This window comes from Cupressus sempervirens, chromosome 5 (genome assembly GCF_028749045.1).
Source record: "Cupressus sempervirens isolate cs-2001-9-10 chromosome 5, ASM2874904v1, whole genome shotgun sequence".
NCBI classification, from domain to species: Eukaryota; Viridiplantae; Streptophyta; class Pinopsida; order Cupressales; family Cupressaceae; genus Cupressus; species Cupressus sempervirens.
Window position 1 is genome coordinate 485074062 of NC_143122.1, and position 17076 is coordinate 485091137.

The window sequence follows — 17076 nt, forward strand, 5'->3', positions numbered from 1 at the left end:
TTTCATGTGCATGCTTTTTGTGATTTAAACATGATAATATCTTTAAAATATGTTTGAGTCTGAGATATATGTTTACATTCATGAGAAGCATAAATGGGTAAAAAGGTGGACAAGGAAGAAATATATTTGGTGTACGTGGTACTTAGATGTTTTTGATCTATGTTTCCATCAATACCAAAGGGGGATATTGTTAGAATGAATTCTAATGGTATTCCTATGGGGGAGTATGTAAGCATTGCTGAGATATGATTTAGTGATTATGTGTTGCATTCATGACAAATTTTTCATTGATGTCAACATATGCATTATTATGTGAAGATTACTAGAGGTATAGAAGAAGATTTGTTTACATTATCAATAGTCAATGATTTGGGTTATGTGTGGTCAATAGTAGTTGCAACATTGTCTAAAGATGCTACAACTAAGTGTGTATATGGAAATACGAAGACATGACAGAGTTATGCAATGTTTTCTAAAGGTAGCTTTCAGATAGAGCTTCTAAAAAGAAGTTACTGGTAAATAAGTTGTATTTTCTAGAAAAAATAGAGTTTGGCTAAGTTTTCTTAGAGGATGGTCATAGACATGTTGAATATATTATGTTCTAGATGGAAAAATTAGATATGAAGTTTGAGTTGATTGATGAAGTCTATTTAGTGAGTTATTTATTGTGAAGCCAACAATTGATAGAATCTTTAAAGAAATACTTTAAGTTTGATGTAACATGTATTGTAATATCTTAATGATGTCCTATATTATTACTTTAAATAGAGAGATCCTCAAATCTGACTCAATACTTTCTTTTAGGACTTGTTATAAAGGAAATATGTTTTTCTTGTGGTAAAGTGTGTATGGCAATGAAAAGATCTATTATGTAAACATAAGATAAAAATTATGATTGATCAGAGAAGATATTGATGTTGAAGGTGTACTATAAGATTCAATGGAGTTTTATTGGGAAAGGATTTTTTGTTTAGTCAGTTCAAAGATTTTGGATATGCTAACTCAAAAGATTGTCTAGTGAAGAATAAGACTCTATGGATAGTGAGTTCAGTTGTCCTCGTTTCAACTCCTATTAGGGTTGACATAACTCCTAATAGGGTTGGAATCTCCTAATAGGGATTCAAAGTCTCCTAATAAGGACTATATGTAATAATTGTATATCATTGACTTCTAACATGGTCTATCCTTTCACAAGGAAATTTTATATTAGCACATCATCTTGTGGGAATCATTCCCATTGGCACTTTCCCTCTAATAAGAGGTTCCCCAAGTTAACATATTTGATGTTATTGTATATGAATGTCTTTCTATGGTTACTACATCTATTTTTTACATGCTTCATAATTAATAAAGATATTGATCGGTATTTTAAATGCATAACTGATTGTCCCTCCCCCCTCTTAGTTATCTTTGTGGACTTTACTTTCTAACACTTACAACCTATGTGAGATGTTGAGGATCTAGTTCATGGTGGATATGAACAAGATAAAAAAAGACAAGAAAAAAATGTTCAACTATGGATCAGTTTTGGTATGCATATTATTTTATATACAATATTAATTTCTTGGTAGATGAGTGGTTTAGTGGGATAATGATAGACTTTTAGTAAAACATATAAAATTTTCAAAGAGTTGGGTGATAATATTAATAATTTAATGTGGGATTACTTCAAAAAAAATTAATCTAGAATGTGTAAGAGAGAAAGGATCTCAAGAAATATGGTCAAATAATAAAAGAATAATATAGATTTTCTTGTTGATATTGACACTTGTACATTGAAATCTATGCAAACAAGAATCTTTTGGCTACCTACCATGGGGCATGAATTGGATGATAAAATTGTTAATATGTATGTAAATGTGTTACTGTCTAAATATATAGATGAAACCATACCTAGGTTTTTAACCTATGAGGAATTATATTCAAATACCCAAATAGCTAAAGAAACTAGTAACATAGGAAACATAGGAAGATGATTTAGTCATTGATAAGGAAGTATAGAAGTGATGAACTAGACACTTCCACACTAGCCCTAGAACCTAAGAAAGAGATAGAAGAGATTTAGGAAACAAAGAAGATCTATAAGAGGAAATAAAATCACCAAGAGAATGGAAAAGAGAAGAAATCAACTCAAGAAAAACCATCCAAGGAGAAGAAGGAAGTGAAAAGAAGAGGAAATAAGAAATGAAAATGTAAGAAAAATGATGTTAAGGAAGAGGAAAAAGCAAGAATAAAGTTTGATAGGGAAGTTAAAAAAGAAAAGGAGGAAGGAAAGAAGATTTCACCCTTCATAGACATGATTTATAAGGACATGATGGATAGTGGTAGAATGGGAACCATAGTTAGGAGATATTAATTCATGAATGATGAAGAGAAAAATTTGTTGAAAGATGAAATTATATTAATCATAAAAAAGTTTTGTAGTACACCTAGTGAGCTATACAACATATTATCACTTGGATGATACAATATGGAGAGATTCACTTATAATGAATAGTGAAATGATGGAGAGAGATCTTATGTAGGTAACACCTAACTTGGATGTTGAAGATATCAAGATAATTCTAAAAGATTACTAGAAACACTTCAAAATTAGAGAGGGATTATCAAGGATACTTGTAGGTGATACACAAAGAACACATGATGAAGAAATCTAGAGACATGGAAAAGGATAATTCTAGATCATAAGAAAAGTCAACAAGAAGCCACTAAATAAAAAAAAGAAAGGTGAAGAACATTTTATGCATGCAAATTACCACCCTAGATGAGATAATTAGAGAAGTGCTAGTTGACATACTCAAAAAAGTTTATGATATTGAACAATAGGATGTTGGAAAATGTAGTGTTAAGATATTGATTGTGGAAGACATACCTTATAAATAAGTGGACCATATACTTTATGCTCAAACATTACAACTAGTAGATGCAAAAAGGGAAGAAGAGAAAAAGACATTAATCAAACCAGTGATTGATATGAGGAAGTTGAGTTTGGGAGAAGAAAGTGAAATGAGGATGATAAATTCCATCATTAAAGATAGCCCTATAGAAGAAGATTATGGAGATAAATATTTTACATGAGTCATCTAAAGAGGTCATAGGAAATGTCTTCAGAATCGACCAAGAAAAAATGTAAGGAAGTATTTGAAAGAACACAAATGCAAGAAAAGAGAAACCATATTTTATTACCTTTATCATTATTGACAAAAAAGGGAGAAGAATTATAATGTGAAAATTAAAACATAGAAGAGCAGACAAGCTTATTTGAGTGGTACATCATTTTACGAGGGATTTTTTCTCTTATTTGTGGAGAATGGTATTGATAGGTAGCATGCCTATTTTTACATATAGGAGTCTTTAGTCAATGGAAAAGGGGGATATTATTGGAATTATGATGAGAAGTTATTAGATTAGTGGAGTAGTCATATGTAGTGATGTATTTAGTTGTCATTGATAAAAACTCAATAATAGAAAATAGAAACCAATGAACTAAGTAGATAGTGAGTAATTACTTGAAATTATTAGAAGAAAGGAAAATAACTAAGTTAAGTGACTAGTGGATAGAAAGACTTAGAGTATAAGGTTTTTTTTCCCAATTATGGATATCATTAACATTCTTACAACTTGCATATCAAGTAAATTGATTAAGCTAATAGAAAACACAATCATAAATTAATACAACACATAACACCACATTTTGTTAAATAGAGAAACTATGGCCAATGGAAAACCCTGATGGGGATGGTACCTACAAAATGATCCACTAATAAAAAGTGTTTTGTGAAAGATATTGATCATGTTAGGAGTCTATTACATCCATATAGTGTCTCGGTCCTTATTAAAGAACTCAGCCTTGTTAGAAGCCTCACAAATATTAGGAGTTATTGTTACACTTAGAGACATATATGAAGAATGATCTCACTACCCAAACATAAAATATACAATGATATTCTTAAATATAAGAGATAAGTACAAAACCTCTTACTATTGCTAATATCTTCAATATTTGGTTTGCCTTTGTTGCTCTTCACAAAACTAATCATACATTAGTATTGTAATGCTTATACATCATAGTTTTCATCACACAAGTTTACATATGAACATCATAATATTACATTTTGATGTTAGATAACCACTTCACAAAAAAATTCTCAAAAGAGTTTTTCATTTTTTCCAATTTACCTAGCTAGACAACCTTTATTCCTTTGCACACAATAAAATGCAAAACTATACCTTGTCCACTAGGATGTCATCCATAAATAGTCAATTCAATTTTTTTCCAATGAAAATAATTCCTTATCATAAAATACTTGATACCTTATCTTTATCCTATTTAGTTGGCTCATTACTGCAAGTAGAAAAATTATTAGATGTATTTTCATACTATCCATACAACCTCATGTTGTCAGATATGGAATCTTCATACTATATCATATATGTCCTCAAGTGTGCATGTGTCAATATTTCCTTTGTGAACTGTACCATGCAAATATCTAACTTTATTTCTAGTTAATCTCTATGACACTTAGATAGTTTTCTAATTTCCAAAAATTGCATCTCCATACTTTTGTCTCTTTGTACAGAGTATATGTTGCCATAAATGAAAAACTCATACTTACTAACCTAGAAGAATTACCAAAAATATCCCCCTTTCGTATTGATGGAAACATATTGGGAAAATTTTCTCTTTTCTTGTTTCTTATTAAAGGCTCAATATTTTTCATTATTGTATCAAGTTTCTCATCATTTTCTATCTCACATAGTTTCCTAATCAATCTTTCTCTTACCACCTTATCTTCTTCAACAAATCTCTTTTCCCATTTACTAATTTCTCATACAAGTCTTTGAGAATCTGGCCTTCAATGTCTTGAAACCTTTTATTAGACAAGATCATGTGTCTGCATTCTCCAACTAAAATTTGTCAAGATGATCATACAATTTAATCTTTCAACTTTTGGTTTACATTTCTTCTATTCTTTGAGTTTAAATTTCTCTATTTTATTCTTAGATTATTCTTCCTCAAACTTTTATTTCTCTACCTCTTGTTCCAAGCTCTTCTCTTTTTCCTTCCCACATAGGTAACTAATGTTTTTATTTTCTTTCCCGGACTAGTGGCAATGTCTTTGACTCTTTTATGTCTTGGTGGCTCAACTAGTTATTGTTTTACTTCTGCAAACCTCATAGACCTTCTAGCGCTTGGTGATGTGGTTGACTAAAATTTTATAATACTAACATCTTCTTCCTCTCTAATCTAAACCAATGAAATAAACTATGGTTTCACTAGTGCAACCACTACATATGGTGCAATAGGTGTCTATATAGATGTGACTTCTACTATTATTCCCTTTGCAGATCCACTATAAATAGCTAATGGTTTGGAAATAATAATATTAGATTTCCCACTTTCTTTCATTTCCTTTTCTATTCCCATGGCTTCTCTAAATTATTCTATGTTCACAATTGTTTCTTTCAGTATACTATCTATTTTATTGTAAACTCTTTTCTTAATGTCCTTACTATATAGTTGACTATCTACTTTAACATTTTCTTCATAGGTACCCCATCTAGAACACTCCTTATTCTTTTCTAATTCCAAGATTATCTTTGCATAACCCTCAATTAATTCCTCTATCATTTCATATCCCATAGGGTCAATGAACTTCACTTTTGTTTATATTGCCTCTATGCATGTAGGATTAGTTTCTACCATGAAACAAATCTCATCTTTTTATTTCTCAACTAAGGATGGTGGAATGTAAAATATCTATCTCATTTCTACATGGAATTGTTTTACCATCCTTGTGATATCTTCTGTCATTATTTCCTCAAGTTATTTTCTACGATAGGGTGTGATCATGTCCATTTGCACTTTTTAGCATTCCATTTATAACTAGGCATACAAGGAAATTTTCTTACTACAACAGAAATGTGTCCCAATAAAGACTAAAATCTGAATGTTGCATTCTTGGTTTTCTTGATTCTATCTATGTTGTCAATTAGTTATTTCCTAAGAATCTCACACATATTAACTTTCTCCCTTTCAATAGTCATCATATATGATGCATGGATAAACTCTCTAGGAACATGGATCAATCTAGAATCATAATTCATCTTCTATTTGATTATTTTGTAGACAAATCTAACATTAATTTCCTTAATCATGTCTAGCTTCATACTCCTTCAACTAGACACTATTTTCAAGTTGGTTTCAACTAGTTTCTTAACATTTTCACACTCATAGGGTTACTACCCTCATTTATCAATCCAAATAACTAATGAATCATGTCATTGCCAATAATTACTGGTATGTCTCCTACCCAAAACATATCTTCATGAATATGATTTAGAATTATCCTTGTCCACTCATAGTTATCAAACTCCAGAAATAACATATGCCTTGTGATATTTAGGTCTCCCTAAAGTTTAAGCCCTTGTTTAAGTGTTAGGTAATTATTTTACACCATGTTTATATCTTTGTGAATATCATCATCTCCAATTGATTCAAACTTCTAGTGTATGTTTAAGCACAAATATATTCTATGTTCAAAACCCTACTAAGTACATGTGAAAATGCTCCTAATGGGTAGTCTCCTGGTAAAATATATGGATGTTTCCTAAATTTATATCTAGGTCTATCACTCACATCATAAAAAGTTGGGATTTCCATTTCTACCAAAATTAAACTTTCAAATTATGGCTATGCAAGTTGTAAATAACTCAAAATTGTGAAATTAGGGCTTGTTAAATTTTGTGAGGCCTCTTCCCTAGTACCTTATTACAAACCCTAAATGTTATGGATATAAGTAGGATTTAGAAAGAGAAAGGACATTAGATGATATGTTTTAGTTTCTTGTGAAGAGGACATGAATTATATATATAGTTATCCTTACATCTTATGATAAAATGAAGGTAAGGAGTTTTTAGAATTTATGTATGTCATGAGCAATAATTTACTTATCAATAATGAACTACAATATATTGCTTGAGATGGATATAGATTTTAGTTATTGCTAGGTTAAATAACCTATTTAGTTGTATCAAGTTGATGAGCTAAGACCATATGGAATAAAGGTTTGAAGTGTCATAACCTAGAAACTAGGTTAATGGATTCATGGTATTTTATGATCTATTAGGATAATGAATTATTTAAGAAAGATGAATCAACACCACCCTTGTAAGAATTACCAATAGTGTAGATGGAAATTGTTATCAAAATTGGATAAAGGTCTACATGGTAGAACTCGATATGATGTAAACATAATAAGCCAATTATTGTGAAAGTAGTATTAGGTGGATATGTTGATATTCACAAGGACAAATTTTATGGCCTAGTAAAATGTACTAGATTTATTCTATGATTGATTTTGAAAACTATATGACTATGCACACATCCTAATTACTTGACATAATTGATACACCTTATAATGTATTATCTCATTAAGATAATGAGATGCTATTAGTAATCAAATTATATTTAATTTAATCAAAGGATGCTAGTTTTGATGTTTCCATTTATGAGATTTTGATCTAAGACATGTATTTGGAACTAATTTTCATGTTGGCTGATTTAACATTGTAGATTCAACATTTTCATCAATATGATCAAAAATGAATTATGATGTAGTTCAGACATGTTAGTTGGATCATTTGATTAGATAGTAATATTGATATATAGCTTCTGATATTTTAATGTTTTAGATGCTTTATATGAAAATTATTAGAAAAAAAAAGTTTATTATAAAATAAAGTTGGTTAGAACAATTGAGTATGTTAATGTGAATTATTTAGTATGAAATTTATCATGCACCTATATACATGCATTTTATATGATTTTTCATTGAGCTATTGATGTTTGAGTTTAGTGTGCAGGCAATTGAACCATGGAATTTTATTGGGGAAACAAGGTTCAAACTCATGTAAACATGGTTTAGCCAAGTTGAATCTTTGGAAGATTCAAAAGCCTCGTGGTGATGTATTTTATTTCATAAATGTAAGCGTGCATGTTTGTGAAATTTTTAATCTCAAAGATGCATTACGGACATGTCATCGTGATGTGTAATGTGCTTTAATGTGTCACTTAACACTTGTAGATTGTTGTGTGTTAATGACATATCGGCTAAGGTCTTGGTCATGGTAGCACTTAAACCTTAAACTAATTACCTTTTTAAAGATTAAGTAAACCCACTTGACAAGGGATAGGATGAGTTAATATCAAAGGGAATTTCGAATTAAAACTTGAAAAGGATTTTAGAGGGTTAATAGGTGGTCCCAAAGTGCCTTTTTTGTGAAAATAAGCTACCCATATGTTAGCATAACATGTTAGGGTCCTAAATTTGACCATTTTAGTGCTTAGCTGACCTAGGGGGTCCCTTATCCAATGCATTCTTCCACCAATTCGAAAAATTGAGTTGTCCCATCAGTTCATCCCCACTATTCCTCTTAGTAAAAAAGTAACAAATTTGGTGGGGACAAATTTATAAGAGATAGTGGCTTGATTTTTTTCCAAAAAAGAGATAGTGGGAGAGTCTTTTTAGTGAACTTTGACAAACTAGTGGGGTGTTGACCCACTCTCTAAGCTTAGAGACAACTAGGGTTTTGGGAGGAGAAAGAATAAGGAGAAGGGAACTCTTCATCAACTATGATTTCCTTAGCTTGGACCAAGGTTGGTTCCTGTGCCATGACCTTATTTTGCACTTGCATAATGGTGTTGTAATCTTGTTAAATTGTTGTTGAAATCGGATTTTGTATTGTGATGAAGTGATTGTAGATTGTGTTGCATTTACTTTCTTTGGATTTCTTTCTTTTTTCTTGTTTTTGAGTTTTGATTTTTAATGGGTGTGAAGGCACCACTCACCCTTGGGAGGGAAGAGATGCCTTGGGTGAAGGGGTTAGTTGGGCTCTACATTGAAGTTGAGAGATTTTCCTCTTGGAGAGGGTTTTGTTGTTCATGGAGTATGGGCTCCATTGAAGCCATATGCCTTTTTTTTTTATGGGAGGTAAAAGTGTATTTTGATAGCCTTGAAGAGGCATTTGTACCATGGAAGGTATAAGTGTATTTGATGCAGGAGCATCCAATGGTGTAAGGGCAATCCTATATCACCCAAAAAAATATGCTTAGTGTTAGTTTCTATTTAAAGTGTTTTCATTTTTGGATACCCATTTGGGTTAAGTAAAGATTACAACTCTCATAGTTCGACTATTGGTTTTTTGGATTAGAATTTTTGAGCACCTTGGGATACGTGTTAATGTAGAAAATGGGTTATTTTGTAATTGAGCCATAATTATGATGAGTTAGAGGGTTTAAGTTGGAGGGATGATTATATTTGTAATTTAAAACACTCTAGAAAAAGAATTAGGTCAAAAGGCTTTACAGTTTGAAAGTTATTGCAGTTTTAAGTTGCTTGAGGACCTCCTAAGAGTGCTTCAAAGTCAAATTTGAGGCATTAAATGACCTTGTACAGGCCCAAAAAGTGGGTGACAACATAGCCTATCCATAGGGCTATAGAGCACTTCAAGAGCTTTCCAAAAATGTAAACTATTCATTAATCAAAGTTCCAGATCAAAAGTTATGCCTCCCAGAAGTTGGACTATGATTTTTGGATTCTTCTAATTTTACACCAGCTTCTTACGTGATTTCTAGAACCCTCCATTTTGGTAGTGGATTCCAAATGACATATTCTATAATTTATTCCTATCTCTAAACCTAATTGGGGTTTATTTAAGAACATTTTTGGCATTGTAAAAGCAGTTCTTGGTGGAGTTTGAGAGAAGGTGTTGTGAGGGATATCTTACCATTGTAAGCCCATAGGGCATGTATTTGGGTCTGTTTACATGTACTGAATGTAGTAGCATATTTTATTGATAATAATATTCCCATTTTCCCCTATTGCATTCATTCTAGTTGTGGTTTGTGTCTTCATCAGTATTGATAGGATGAGGAGGATGTATTTGATAGCCTTGAAGAGGCATTATGCAATTACAAATGTATATGTGGATATGGCATTCTCCTCTTTAGAGAGCCCATCTTCACCTATTATTTCATAATCCCAATGGTGAATCATTGTGTTAAACCTTGGAGGGATTGTTATGCATTGTGATATGTTGTACGCATTGTTATCTACATGAGTGTAACCCATTTGAGTCTTGTTTCCCCTACTCGATGGGTGGCTTCATAGAAGCCTAGGATGGGAGGTGAGCCTTCACGGTTCTTGTGTTGCATGTATTGCAGGTTTTGTGCTCATTGGATCCAAGGAAAAGCTTGGTGTCTCTTATGTTTTGATGATATCTCCATCTATGTCATTTGTGTATTGTATTGTAAAGATGGAATCTCCATCTTATTACATTATTGTGAAGTATGGTCTCATGGAAGTAATGAAGTAATTGGGAGGATGTCCATATGTATTTGCAATGTAGTTTCAATAAAATGAATTTAGATTGTATTGGAATGTAAAGGAGATTCATCTCAAAGGATGATCTATTGCTTGATACTCAAGGAATGAACTTTCATATGTGGTAGTATGCACATTTTGAATTGTGGATTATTACAAGAGAATGCATTTCAAGAGATTACTCACATAAAGAAATTTCATTATGCATTAGTTCAAAAGAAATTTGTCATTTAAGCCCTACTATTAATAGGAATGATTAACCTGTTAGTTTAATGCTTGATCTTATCCAAACACATTTCATGGGATAAATTTATTTTTCAACTGATATTAAATGGGTTCATTAACCTTGACATATACATTGGAATGCTAGAAGATAACATCAAACTACTACTAAGTCAATGATCTTAAATATCATAGTTGAATTAAAAAAAAGGAACCAAATAAATGTCAGAGCATAAAATTACATAAGAAAATAAGCCTGCAAAATGAAAGTTTAACTCTTTGGACTTTGTATGAGAATTGTGTGTGTGTGTGTGTGTGTGTGTGTGTGTCCACTATCTAATATAGTCCATTATAATACTTAGTTAGAATATTCCCTAACATCTTATCTCATAAAAGCTTATTATAAATAAAATACTTAAAAGCTATACAAATACCTAGTTCAAAAATATAGGTAAAAGAAGACTCATATGAGTCATGTGACCCTTGTGCCACAATTTCATAATTTAAATAAAAAAGGAATTAAATAAAATTTATATCAAGTCAATTATGAGGAAGGACCTAGGAACTCACCCCTTAGACCTAAGCAAAAAAGGAGAGGTACGCTATAATAAACATCAAATAAAAAGAAGAGGCGAATATTACCCCAACTAAGGAAGTTGACCCTTTTTTAAAAGAGGGATGGAAACCTTTCTAAAATCACCACATGTGTGAAAAGGATGGGAAGATGTGTATCCTTCCCCAAACTATCCTCTCCCACTTGAAAATACAAGCACCTTCCAAGGCATGTGACCCCATTCTTTTTAATGTTGTCTTATCCTTGCTAGGCCACCTAGGCTAAGGGAGGCTTAGGTAGATGAGCTTAGTATAGTGCATGTGCTTAGGAGTTGAGGAAGGGCATGTGTAAGGTGTATAAGGGAGAAATGGGATTAAAATGGAGGCATGGGAACATATGTATGGAAATGGGATAAGTAGATAATGATAAAGAAGGTTAGTGGTGTAAGTGGTAAAAAAAAACTAAGGTGTTGGTTAGAATAATATATTAGTAAATAGGAAATGTCAAAAGTTATTTGTAAGAATAATAATTAATGTTAGTTATGATTAAAATTAAAAATAGAGTGTAGGTATATTGTAAAACACATATATTATTATTAGTAAATAATGTTATTTAGTAGAACAATATTATAGATGGTTAGAATAAATGATGCAAGTTGGTAGTTAGATTATTAGTTGATACTTAGTTTATCAAACTTAGTTGATAATATGGAAAAAATGATATAACTTGATAATAAATGAAATTTTATTATTATAAAAATTGATTTCATGTTGATCAATGTCCAAGCTAGTTAACTAGAAGTGTGGTAGAAATTAGGATAGTAAATATATAATAGATAATATTAAGTGGTTGGCATACTAAGTTAGCCAAAAAAAATTAATGGTGGTATAATACTTGGGAATGAATTAACCTAAAAGATAAATAGATTAAATGGTGTGTTAGCATTGGTTAGTAGAGGAAATAATAATGACTATAATAGTTGTAATTAATAAATACATTAAAATAATTACTTATGATACAGTACAGTTGTCACCTACAAGTTGGTTATACATTAAGTAGTATTATGATTTTACAATTATGTATCTACAAATTAAATAAATAGTTTATGTTTGTGAATATGGGTATATGAATATAACATGACCATTTTAATACACTACTATCTTATGCTAGTTGCACTATGATGTACAAGAAATGTAGTTGATCTGGATACATGCATATACCTATATACCCTTCATTGATAAAGTTATACCAAAAGCTCTATATAAATTTCTCAATAATGTATAGAAATTGCACTTAACATTTAACATGTTTAAAATGGACTAAAGTTTAACATTTCAAACAAGATGTGTATTGAGAGAAAGGAAATGGAATTTACATTATGGTAGGGAGGTGTAGTGAATAACTCATAATTCAGAGATTAAAAAGTGGTTGTGCATATTATGTAAGTTAGTGGACTAATGTGTAATAATCTAATCATAACACATTATCTCATGCATAACAAACATACTTCTACATCTTCAATAAGTTTTTCATTATAACAAAAAGAAAAAAACAACCCTATCTTAATGCAAGCACAAAAATCATATTAGGTTGATCATCATGTGAAGGCAACCTATGACCTTAGTATATTTTAGCATCAAGAATCAATTAGAGATAAAACTTCAACCACTCTAGTTACACTTGACAATCAGAGTGCTAGCTATTTAACATATTCAATAACATATTCCTAATCACAATTCTAATTTTTCATTGTTCTTACTACAAAGTTATTCATACCCTAGTCACGATCAAAGTTATAGTAATTAAGGGCACATGTTTCCAAGGCTTGCATCCATTAACATCCAAATTTTAGGACACAAATTTATTTACGAGTTATTGAATGGTAGGAAGGTAGGTTAATCTTTAATACTTTAGCTATAAAATACAATTAGGGTTTATAGTCTATATATAAAAGGAGACATTTGTATACATATTACATATGTAAATGTCAACAGTTGATATGTATACCAATTAGTGGGTAGCAACATAATTCAAGTAATCTTATGTAAATTTTAGGATCATATGTGGGTACTAACTTATGATTTGATTTCATAAAATCAAATATCAATTACATCGAATGTCTAATTATGTTTATATGCATTTATAAGATAATTACATCTTTGCAGTTACAAATTTAACCATGCAACATAATTGTGACTTAAATAGATTATCATTTAGTGTCATAGCCTATACATATCAAGACCTTATATGAAAATGATAATAGAAATAAATATGAAAACTACTATTTATATCGTGACAACCTTAGTTCTATTCATTTATATGTCAATTTTCTTGTTTCTATCTACAACATAAACTAATTTTAAAAATATACATATATGTAACACCAAAAAACATATATTACTATTTCCTATAGTTATTAATAATTCAATCACATACCCCATAGTGCCCCCCTCATATATACCTCCTATCTTTACTAATTGCCTTTCTATTTTAATTTCACATATTGTTATTGACACACTACTAACCTAATCCCAACACTAACTATCCCACTAATACTCATACTAATAATATCACTTACTAAGTGACGTACTCTAACTTACATAGTAACTAAAATTAACTATCATAATCCTAACTAATTACTCTCAAAAATTACCATCCTTTTTTAAAATATGTGACCTCTATCCTCAAAAGCTAAAGCTAATCAGACATGAAAAAATGACATAGGGCATAGCTCGAATAATATATACCATACCACCATGATGTGGCATGATAAGATAGGTCATATGTCACATGATGGGATGTGGACGAAGGAAATTGGAAGCCTTAATAGTGTACGGTAGAAGGTCATCCATTGTACCATAGACTACATGATTTAGAAGATTCTAGCAAATGGGAAATGCGTCGGAAAGAAAATTTAAAAATTAGTTGAAATAGCCACGACATTTTGGAAACCAATGAATTTTATACTTTCAAAAAAACATCAGGGGAACCATGTGGCGGCTCCCTGGACAAGAACCAAGGGTGAACCAGGTGTGTAGTTTTTATGATTTCATTGTAGATGATCAGGAATGTGATATTGAAAGAGATTAATTATTTTCCATCATGTTATATGTTGTGTTTTCTAGTTTGTTTCAAGATCCCTTTGTTTTAGGGGAGATTTGAAGAGACAACAACAACAAGTATTGGTGGACAACAAAAGCTAGCAAGCCAATAAGGGACACAGGATAACCAGGTAAAGTATGCCCACTTAATAATGATTTTAAGTTTTCCATAATTTTTAAGCCGTGAATCAATAGGATGATAAAAAAAGGTTGTCAATCTATATTTCTAGGGTTTTAAACTCTAAAGCTTCTTAAAACCAAGTTTTCAATTCCACATAAGCTTTGATCCAACATTTCTTTGTGAACAAATGTTTGTGAAAAGAGCATACTTTTCTGCTACCATGTTTGCATGTTTCCCATGTGCCATGTCATTGCTTTTTTTTAGAATAGACAAGTATGTTCTTACTCTAATTTTGTAACCTTTTTAATTTTCGTTGGATTCAATATTTCTCTATTAAAGAATGTTTCATAAAATGTCTATTATTTTTTGATGTCATATTTTTCTATTGTTCATGTACCATGCCATGTTTTTGATAGAACAATTAGCTCCCCTTTCGAGAGAAGGGTTTTTAGTTGTGGAGCTTTATTTCTACAGTTTCAAATATTCTTAAAACTAAGGTATCTGTTTTTAGTTGGGTGTGAAGCTCCAATAAAATTTTGTGTGAATGAATGTTTCATTAACAACACATTATTTTTTGTGGGTTTTTACCCATGTACCATGTTAGTTTTTTCATCAGGATAGATAGATCTTTGTAGATTGCAATGTTTGTTTATCTATGACCATGTCATTGTCTACCAAGAATCATCAAAAATTTATTATTTTTGATATACAGACAATGTAGCTATGTGGTTGATAATAATCAGCACTTCCATCCACATTGAATTTTATTGCTTACCATGAATGGTGTCATTATTAAAAAGTGTTCTAGAATTAAGAATGTTGCCAACTATATATACTTTTGACTAAGTATGGTTTATTAACAATATAAAAAATTAGACAATTAGTTTATATTATGTTTTGTATATGATCTCCACATCTTCTTTATGACACTTGTGAACCACCTCCTTTGGAGCTACTAGTATAATGTGGCTCTCCACATGTTGTTGCTGCAATTCTTGATCTTTTGATGAACAAATTTCTTGGTGTTTATTGATAAGGAAAAATTTTCCAATGATCCCAAAAATTATCTTCATTGTATTCTCTGTTGTAGTAATATGACTAGGTTGATAGACAACCTCATGCATATTGTCACATTCTTCCTCAAGCATAGAGTTATCCTTGGGGTCCTCTGTCTTATCCTCTATATCATGGAGGACTTCATGTTCTCCAAGTTCTTAGTCTATCTCATGCTTCCTCTTAATCTCATCAAGCTACCTATCGTACACTAGCAACTACTCACTTTGTTCATGAAGCCTCATGTCCATTTGTCTATTCCTCTCATGTAGCTTCAAGCCATTCCGGCTTTGGAATCCCAATATTATATCTTCAAGCCTTTTATATGGGGATGTTGGGACTCATGGAATAGGGTAAGGAGGATGGTAAGGATTTTGAGCATGCTGGTTATTCCATCTTGAGGTTAAGATTGGTATTGATAGTTTGAGCAACATCTTAGTGGTTAGGTTCATCTCTTATCTAATGTCATGTTTTCCTATTATTCATGTACCATGCCATGTTTTTGAAAGAATAGATTGCTCCCCTTTTGAGAGAAGGGTTTCTTAGTTGTTGAGCAATATTTATAGGGTTTCAAACTCTAAATATTCTTAAAACCAAGGTATCTTTTTTTAATAGGGTTTGGAGCTCAAACAAAATTCTCTGTGAATTAATGTTTTATTAGCAACACATTATTTTGTTTTTTTTTTTACCCTTGTAACATGTCAATTTTTGTGTTAGGATAGATGGATCTTTTTGAGACTAGGGGTTTCATCATTTATCACTAGGGATTTAAACTCTAATGTTTCTTAAAGCCACAATGTACATTTTATCCATGTTTGGAAGCTCTAACATTTTTCTATCAACGAATGATTCATAAACATCACATTCTTCTCTAGTGTTGTATTTTCCTTCATGCTTCTATTTTAGTTTTCATCACTACTGGATGTCTTTTTTCAATCACATTGTGTTGCAGAATACAATGTCTATTTATTTATGGTCATGTAATTGTCTAGTAGGAAAATATTGGCCTTGCAAGTTTCTCCTCAAAAATGTCTCTATTGTTTCTCCCCCTATTCTTTTGCTTGGGAAATAGGCTTGATATGCCATATCTTCCTCTTGTCGAGCTATAGCTTGCTTCCTCTCAATCTCATCGAGTCACCTATACCTAATCGACACCTAGTGAATCTTTTCATGAAACCTCATGTCCAACCTCATTAAACTTCAAGTCAGTCTTCCTTTGGAATTCCAACATCATAAATTTAATCCTTTTTATATTGGGATGTTGGGACTGGTGTAGTGGGTGAAGGGGGATGGAAAATATCTTGAGCATATTGGCTATAGCCATTGTGTGGTAGAGATTTTTATGTATAATATTAGGGCTCAGGAATAAAATTTTCTTTATATGGGGAGGGAACAGTAGTCATTTCTATGAAGTGTGTCCATGATTAGAACTTCATAAAAGATCAAAAAACTTGTAAGGAATGGAAACTACTTTAACAAGCCAATTAATGGCTTTGTTTAATTTTTTTAGTTGCTAGTGCTTATATTACTGCCACTTAGATTGCGCCCTTATTCTGAAAAGTAACTTCTAGCAATCTAGTGAGACATGGGATGATCCTTAGCTTGTGGGTATGCCATGTTAAGGATCAACCTTTGGTACAA